Consider the following 9,831-nt stretch of genomic DNA (forward strand, 5'->3'; position numbering starts at 1 on the left):
AGACTAGGCATATGTTTTGTAGTTGGACTTGTGAGCTGTTTCTAATCAAACCCGGGCATGAAATACTAGGAAGCCATAAAGAGAATCATGAGGTACCTGAAGGGAACCATGGACTATGAGTTGTGCTATAATGGCAACAACCTACACATAGAAGGATTCTCTGATGCTAATTGGGCAAGAGATCTCGATGAGCACCACTCTACTTTAGAATATGTATTTCTCTTAGACAACGGAGCGATTTCCTAAAGAAGTAAGAAACAAGTATGCATGTCTTTATCTTCCATGGAAGCAGAATATGTGGTGTGTTCTACCACTATTCAAAAGGTTGTATGGCTCAAGAGGTTCTTTGAGTGATTACCAGTGGACGATGTGAACAAAGGACCAATTCTCATACACTATAATAGCTAAGCAGCAATAGCTGATGCTAAGGACCCAAAGTATTAGAAAGGATTGTGTAATGGAATAGTGTTATTAATGTGGAATGCATTCATTCTTATTGTTTGATAGGCAATATTGTTGAGCAAGGGGAAGCTCAAAATGAAGGAAGGAGGCTATGTGAATGAAGGACCTAAGAGGTAGTTGAGAACTTACAATTTAATGTTATCTTGCTTGGTTGTTACTTTGTATAATTTCTTATTTGTATGCCATATTGTGGTTAAACTTGTTTAATGATAATGTGTTAATTTGTTGCATTGTATGCCTTGGCAAAATGCACTAATACATTGATGTTTGGAATGGTTAATGCCCTCTTTCACGGCATGCAAGTTGTCGAATACTTGTGAAATTACTTGTAATACTTGCTTGATTGACATTATAATTATAATTCTTTGCTATTGAGATTTTTATGAAATATTATTCCTCTCTATATTCAAATAACACCAGTACAGGCTGCAAGAGGTCTTGGAAAAGGTGAGGAGATGGTCACATCTTAAGGAATATTTTGATGACACTTTGATAAACTTTATGTTACAATGTTGTAATAATTATGCAATACTGTATGGTTGACTATTTGAGACTTGTAACCTACAAGAATATGCTTGATGTATGCTATGAATTATGGTTCAAATGTGCTTGAGTTGCTAAAGTTGAATTATGGCAAATTGAACATCTAAAGGATAAAGGTTGACCTAAATTAAGCCAATGCTTGACTACCCTGATTTTGAGTCAATTAAGGAATTTGATCGTGAAATTTTTCATATCAATAGATCTCATTTTTATCGTTAAAATGAGTGATAATTCATAAAAAATTAGAGTTTCGTTCAAAAAGTATGCCTTCCAAAGTTAGGTATAAATTTTGGAAAATTAGAAAACTACAAATAAACAGTACAATTTGATGAAAGAATTAAGCACACATGAACTGAGATAATAATCTGGAAGTATTTTTCTTTAAAAATCTCATCGAAAAGCTTCAAGTAGGACTTAGAATCATGTCATTTTGATTTTTCTAGAATTAATTATAATTTTTCAAAGTTGAGTCAAATTTAGGGTTACCATGAATAGTAACTCAAGAAAAGAAATTTAAAAATTCAAAATTTTCTAACCTAAGGACTTATTAATTGGTTCCAACTACTCCTACTTGACATAAAATTAGGTAATAAAGTAAGGTGTTATAGAAAACAGAAAGGGTAGGTTTAAAAATATTTAAAGCTTAATTTCTATTGGTAAAAAGTTGATTTTGGAAAAATTTTAATTAAAGGAGTTAGAGGTTAAAATGAAATCTGAAAAAATTAGGAAAAATTATGCTCATTAAAATGCCTATTGGAGAAAAGAAATAAATTTTTGGAAATAGTGAATTTAACAGGATCCAAGAAAAATTCAACCAGTTATTGAGGTTATACAGTGTAATTAGCATAAGTTTGGAAAGATAAAATTTCTCCCTATTTTTTTTGGTGGAAATGGTGCCAAAATAAGGAGGGAAGGACCTAAATAGGATAATACAAATTGTTGAAGGGTAAACTTGGAAGAATGAATTATTGAATTAAAAAAAATGGTAATCTCTACATATGGTGAATTAGGTGTCCCTTAACATTCAATGAAGGGAACACGTAAGGAATGTATGTGGCAAGATCATGAAGAAAGATGGATCAAGATTATGGCAAGTGTTAAGGGTTAAAATCAAAGGGTAGATGGAAGACTTACCATGTGGTAATTTGAGGCATATTATAAATAGGAGACCACCTCCTCTCAAGGACCATTTTTCAGCCAACCTAAAGAGCAAAGGAGGGAGAGCTTTTTGGCCAACTAGGGAGAAGGAAGAGGAGAGAGAGAGAAAGATCAAGCTAATCCTAGGTCAAATCAAGTGCCAAATCAAGGTAAAAGCTTGATTTCCCTTCTAGTTTAAGATGTCCTGTAGTTTGATGGCTTTATATATGGTTTTGATGGAATTTGAAGGATGGAATTGTTAGAGTTTGATGCGTCCAATTTGGTTTATGTTGAGCTATGGATGATTCAAAGTTTGTTGTGGATTAGAAGTTTGAGAATACTTGAATTATGGTGTTTAAGCCTTGTTTTGGAAATAACTCTAACTTGTGGAACTAAGAGGCAATTTGGAACTTGGATTCATTGAGCTAGGGTTTGATTTTTGTTGATTTGATACTTCCAATAAGTCTAGGAGGTGAAATTATGTAGGGATATGTGAAGAACATGTATTTGGAAGTATTAAAATTGAAAATAAAATTTTGAACCCTAATTCATACCTATTCGGCCAAAGTAAAAAATGATGGGAAGGATTAAATTTTGATAAATCTAAGTTCATATTTAGATTCTACATGAAAAATCATGTAGGAAAAGCATGTGGAAGTTAAATTAAAAAAGATGATGCTAAAACCCCAAAATAAAGGTTAAAGGGTTATGGTTTTAGGTTAAAATGTTAATAGCGTTGTTGAAATTGATTGGAATACCATTTTTGTTTGATTGATAGGCATTGATAATGGGCAAAGAAGAGCTCAAGAACAAGAGAAGAAAATCAAGGAATCAACACTATTAAGAGGTAACAAGAAGCAATTTTAGTGTTAATTTGTCTTGGTTGTTTGTGTTATGTGGATGTGCCATGATGTGATTGAGTTATGAATATGAAAATGTGATTAACTCCTTACACTAGGCAACTTGATAGCATGTCTATGTCATGTTAATGCTTGGATTTAATACTTGCATATAACATAAATTGACTTTGCATTTTAATGCTATAATTGTTGTTCTTTGCTATTGGGATTCTTTGCAATCTCACTCTATTATGTTTAAATCCTACCCATTTAGGGGATGGAAGCTCCAAAGGAAAAGGCAAAGAGGTGACTTTAGCTTGAAGGCTTTGGTTATGTCATGACATTTTGGGAATTTTTTTTTTTTTGTATGTATTATGTGTAATTATGAATGTTTGACTCTATAGTTACTGTATACTACATATTATGGTTAAAGTATGGTTTTAAGTTGATTAGCACGATAGCTAATGGCTTTGAGATGACAAAATATTATGGTGGAAGATTAGGGTTTAAAAAGGATAAAATTTGACCTAATTGCACCTAATTTTGGGACTATGAGTTTCTAAGCAAATGGAAGACTTTGAGCATGAAACCTAGCACTCTAATAGATCTCAATTTTAGCTTTAAAATAAGTGATAATTCATTAAAATTAGAGTTTTATACAAAAATTTATGCTTATCCAAAGTTAGACATAAATTTTGAAAAACTGAAAAATTGACCAAATGAACAATACAATTTTACATGGAAACTGGGCATGCATGAGATATATTCATAACCTGGAAGCATTTTTTTCCCTTAAAGATCTCTCTGAAAGCTTCAAAGGAACCACTTCATTTTGATTTTTCTAGAATTAGTTATGATTTTTCAAAATTAGCTAAATTTTAGGGTTATGTGAATAGTGACCTGAGAAGATTGGTTTTGAAATTTGAAATTTATCAACTTAAGGACTTAATGAATGGTTTCATTTGCTTCTATGTGATATGAAAAAGGGTTAGAAACTAAGGTGCTGTATTTTCATTATGACATTTATTTACACTGAAGGACTGAGGCAACTGACAAATTATCAAGTACCATTTGTCAATATGTTTTCCAAATGAGGAGTTTCCTAAATTTGCCCCATTTTTAATAGATGCAACTTTTTTTTAATTGCGAGCAACATATCTCTTCAACTAAGTGCAAAATATTAGACATTTGCACATAGCTAAAAAAAATCTGTAGCACATAGTTGAGGAAGAGCTGTATCATTGAAGATGAGTTAGCCCCTCTCAAAAACATCGGTTCTTAGGTACCTTTGAGCAATAAATTTTGCAATTAAAGATTTTTCACCAATTTTTCCAAATTAATATTACCCTTGGTCCTCAATGTAAGAGCTAGATAACTAATTTTGGAAGATTACAAAAACTAGTTAAGTTGATTATATGTAACAAATGTGAGCTTTTTTCCTAAAATGTCATCTTTAATGTGCATTATTGGCATTACCCATTGACGGGAACCCCTTAAAATCAATAGGGATATTTTAAGAAAAAAATTATAAATTTGGAAAACCAAGTATATTGATGTCTTATATTTATTAATAAATTCAACTCTCCAACTAACTTTTATATTAAGAATTGGAGGAATTTACAATGTCTATGTATAATGTGAGCTCTCACAATGCTGCGCTAATCACAAATCATTGGGGGGGGGGAAGCAGCTTATTCCTTAATATTCTTGCACCATACATGACCTAATTTAGTTTCATAGAAAAGCAGCTCCTCTTATCATAGCTCAATTAAAGTTCAAACTTTGAAGAATGTAGAGGCAAATAGAATTAAAAATATTATTATAAATTTTAGGTAATTAATAAAATATTTTGTGGCATGGGCCCAAGTGAGGTAATTAATTCAATCAATATATTGAAATTTTGCTATCAAAAAAATATTTAGAATTTCTCTTATAGTGAGAAATACGATTAAGTTTTTAACGGTTGAAAAATTACAGCGATACATTCAGTAAAAAAAAACCTATATACTCATCTTAAAGCTTCCTAACTAGTGACTGTTGATCTTAATTTTCATCACCATACTTTTTGCCAATCAGAAGAGACTTGAACATTTTTTTCTTTTCTAACTCTATTCTATTTTATAATTGTCATTATATCTTAATTAGATCCCAAGTTCATTCAAAGTCAAAACTATAGCAACTAGTATTTATGAAGTCTTCCATTGTAATCCTATAAAGAGAATTCATGTACACAATTTTGGATTATCTATTTGTATCCTATATTAATATGTCTTATGACTGGTATTTGAACCAAGTTTCTGTTCTACTCTGCCTTACTTATGTCATGATGCTCCTTTTCTAAAAATTATTTTGGAATAATTATGAGAGTATCGAGTTTGTTTCTATTTGGATGTATATATTCTTTATAATGAAAAGAAAACCTATATATTGTTTCCGATTAATCATCAGCACCTTCATAAATTGGAAAGAACCAAAATTAGTTTTATACTTTTCAAATTCAACATGCATACCGTAAGCCTAACTTCCATTTACGTATTGTCGTGCTCATCAAGTGTTAGGATGGCAGGAGGCTATTTTTTTATCTCTAGTGACCACTTCATCTTCCTGAATGTCCTGACATTGCTGTCTCATTTTTCTGATTCAAAAACGAAAATCTCTGCTTTTATTTTGGCTTTGTTTTTCATGATATCATTGCCTAAGTTTACTTGCTGTTGTTTTGGCGCATTCCGCCATTGAAAATGCCCAAAAAGTGGCGCCTACTTGCCCCAAAAAAAATGTCTGTGGCTGCAAATTAGGAGTGAGCAAAACCAAATCATAACCGAAAACCGACCGAACTGAACCGAATTCAATTTTGGTTTTCGTTTATATATTTGGTTTTTATTTTTTAAACAATTCAGTTTCGTGTTCAGTTCGGTTAGTATAAAAAAATTTCGGTTATAACCGAAAAAACCGAAATAAATATATTATATATTTATATTTAATATATATTATTATAATAAATATATATATGTGGGTATATGTGAACTTTTTAAATATATTTATATTCAATAAATATGGTTATAATAAATATTATTATAATAAATCACATTGAATGATGAAATATTTATTAATTAATGATTGTAATTGTGTTTTATTATTATTTTAATTTAAAATCATTGTTCATATTTATATATTTCAGTTAATCTGTTAACCGAACTGAAATTTTCAGTTAATTCGGTTTCGGTTAGTTCAGTTAATCGGTTTCGGTTCAGTGTTTAAAATTTGTTCCATTCGGTTAATTCGGTTATCACCGATAACCGAACCGAAAAACCGAATACTTACCCCTACTGCAAATGACAAAAGCTCTACAAGCGACAGCATTTGGGTTGCGGCAATAAGACGGGTGGGGAAGGTGAACCCGCCTCACTAAGGAGATGCATTAAACGATGAATTATTGTTTTTTTGTTTGTTTTTATTAGGCCTTGCAAGCTTTCAGCCTACTTTTTTACTTTTTCAGAGATGGGCTCTTGGTTCCTCAAGATTTAGAATATTTTATTATTTTCTGTTTTAATTGGACCGTGCAAATTTTAATTTTTTTGGTTTTATATATTTTTTCAGATCAGGCCTTCACTGTTTTAGGTTATTTACTTATAAAAAGGTCCTTTTTGCATAGCGATTTTTAGATTATTGTTTTGGGCTCATAATTTATCTTTTATTCTCAAAATTTTATTTGTGTCGTCGTGCTTTTTCTTTTTGGAAAACAGTAACATTCTGGACTTTCTGTTTCACATATAATTTATTTTAAGCAATGTTTAAATTGTTTAAATTGGCTATTTCATGTTCTGGATAATTTTGCAAAATCATTATGGTGTGATATTTATTTGCCTAAATATTTGGATGATTAATTTGCACAACTATTTAACTATTTGAATTTTTCAAAACTTCACATAAGTTGAAATATGCTAAAATGATTTTTTTTTTGAACAATTGTTTGGATGCATAAAATAGTGGGACAACTTAATTAATTTAATTATTTAGTCACTTGTGTTGATTAAATTAATTGCTTGAATTCTCCATTAAGTTGTACGTATATTAGATTTTAATGAACTTATCTAATATTTTTTATTAGTATGCTTTTCTTATTGAGTAGCCATAGGAAATATAAGTGTGTTCTAGTTTTATCAATTTGAGATAAATGCATGTGCTAATTTCTTTGTCCACAATTAGTTCTCAGTGATACATATTTATAATTGTATGATTTATTAATACTTTTTAAGCATTCATATATGGCACAATTATTGTGATTGTCTCAACTAATTTGTGAGTTTAATTGATTCTCTAAAATTGCAGTCTCATTTTCTGTCCCTCACCTTATTGTTGATGCCAGCAACAAAATCATACTAAATGGGACTAACTACCCAGGATGGAGGAAAAGTGTTGCTTTGCAACTCGTTTGTTTGAACATGAACTTTGTCTTGAAAACTGATAGATCTCTCAAACCAATTGATGGCTCATTGAAGATTAAAAAAAAAAAAAAGGAAGGCTAAATTATGAATGTCAGGATCATCTCACTCTCTTACCCATAAAAACAAGGATTGCAAAGAGGACCAAGAAATGGAGTCAGAAGGGCAAGCACCAATGGAAAGAGACTAAAATCTTCCAAACCCGATACTATGAATGAACTATTACAACAAATTTAGAAAAGCCTAATACCATTCTTTCGGGAAAGATGGCAAATGAGTGGTTGAAACAAATGAAAATTGGTAGTGACGCTGAAACCCATTTCAACATGATTTGGAGTGTATGATATATATTATCTTTTAAAAGTCCTAGACGAGGAACTTCAGATTTAAATTGAGGCCTTATGGGTCACTCTGGAGCATCTAATCACAATTCTGAACTATCAAGAGTAAGATTAATAGGGAGTTTATGTTTTTTTTTTATTTTCTTCTTATTCTGTTTATCATGATTGGAAATTTTAGAACGGTGATACTTATGATTTTATTTATGTGTTGCTAAATTTTCAATTGGATAGGGATGCAGCCCACTGGGCAGCTCGTTTCTATTATTTTGTTTTGATTCTTTTATGGATTTATATTTATGAATATATTTTAGTTTTATCAATTATATCTATTTCTCTTGTTCTTCATGTTGGTTTTATGACTTATCACCATCAAACCAAACTATGGGTAATCTTAATGGACTAGGAGGTGAAGAAAGAATCTAGATATAGAGGGATAGAGATAAATAGGTAGACTAGGGATAGTTATTGATGTTTACGTTGACTTAAAACTATAGTTTCATGATTTAATTGATTGTTTGGATATCGTAAGAATGAATTTAGCACTAATTAAAAAGAAACTAATAATTTGGGATAATATTATGACACCTTAGGAATAATTGTCACTATAATTAAATAAAAGGTCAACTAATTCATAGAAACTAGCTACTTATAGGGTGAATCCTAAACCCCAACCTTTTAAATGATTAGTTCATTCTCACAATTAGTTATCTTTTGTTTTTCTCTTTTATTTTCAATTCATTCTTGTTAAATAATTTGATTTATTGCTCTTTCTTTAATTATTAGTAAATACACAACCTTCTTGTCAGTACGACTCCAAAATACTTTGGGATTTATTATCAGTACATTGATTCTGCACACTTGCCGGCCGATCACCTTTTTGGCTTTGTTGCTAGAGAGGTTACAAATTTACTAATTCTTAGATTTTTAGGTTTTATTTATTTTTACTTTATTTTTTATTTTTCATTTATTTACTTTTAAGCAATTGAGAAGTTCTAGTGACTTTACCTTGATTCCTATTAATTTAGAGATTCAACAATTTTGCAGGAAAAATAGAAGTCAAAGAAGAAGAAACAATGGTTGGTAGTGATCATGGAAATGACGTTGACGATTCACAGCCACAAACTACATTCCGAGATATTCAACACCCCGTCATTACTTCTAATCCATCGTGCATTCAACTAAGTTGTGCAGTAAGTAATTATGAGTTTAAAAATATTCATTTGAATGCTACCTACTTTCAATGGACATAGAACTAAAGACACCTTAGATTTTATACAAGATTATTAAGGGGTGATTGATACACTGCCATTAAATGGTCTATTAGATGATGAATTAAAGCTGCATTGTTTCCCATATTGTATGAAGGGAGCAGCTCATCAATGGCTTCTACGCTTACCAGAAGCTTCCATAACGTCTTGGACTGATATGTACAAGCAGAAATTAATGCTCAAGTGTTACTCCCCTCAAAAAAACTTCAGAGTTAAGGGGTAAGATTTACTTTTTCACACAACAGAATGGTGAATCCTTCCATGAAATATGGGAACTCTTTAATCTCCTCATGAGCCAATGCCCCCATCATCAATCTCCACATATACTTCTAATGAATTTTTTTCTATAATGGGTTTAGTTCTTAATATCAGTCAAGAGTTGATAATGCTGCTCATGGCAATCCAAACAACATGACTACAGAAGACGGAGAGGAGATTTGTAAAAAGCAATTCGAGGAAGGAGGGCAACAGTTAATGAAGTCACTACTTTAAGTCTTTCATGAACTACGAGATTTAACAAAGAGCTTAAATTTATTGTTGAAAAATTTTAATTATGTTAATTCTCATTCTTCTCCTGCTAACAATTCTCTTCATGAAAGATATAATGGTGACTATTTGGAGGAGGCAAATTATATGGGGGCTGAATATAATAGAATTAACCTTAAGAATGACCCTTACTCTAACACCTATAATTTGAGGTGGAGAAATTATCCAAATCTCTTTTGAAAAAATTCTACCCCTTAAAGGCCACAAGCACCACCAAGCTTCTAACGACAAAGTAGCACACTTGAGGATCAAA

At 31.1% G+C, this 9,831-nt stretch overlaps 1 non-coding gene across 1 annotated transcript; it reads right to left on the reverse strand.

Moving 5' to 3' along the window:
* Positions 1-9,241: 9,241 nt before the first annotated feature.
* LOC114716835 (small nucleolar RNA R71) lies at positions 9,242-9,348 on the reverse strand. Its single transcript, XR_003737665.1, has one exon. It is a non-coding gene; the product is annotated as a small nucleolar RNA R71 (small nucleolar RNA).
* Between the last annotated feature and the right edge of the window lie 483 nt (positions 9,349-9,831).

This window comes from Neltuma alba, unplaced genomic scaffold (assembly GCF_004799145.2).
Source record: "Neltuma alba isolate B1F8T4 unplaced genomic scaffold, ASM479914v2 tig00002088_pilon, whole genome shotgun sequence".
Lineage (NCBI taxonomy): Eukaryota > Viridiplantae > Streptophyta > Magnoliopsida > Fabales > Fabaceae > Neltuma > Neltuma alba.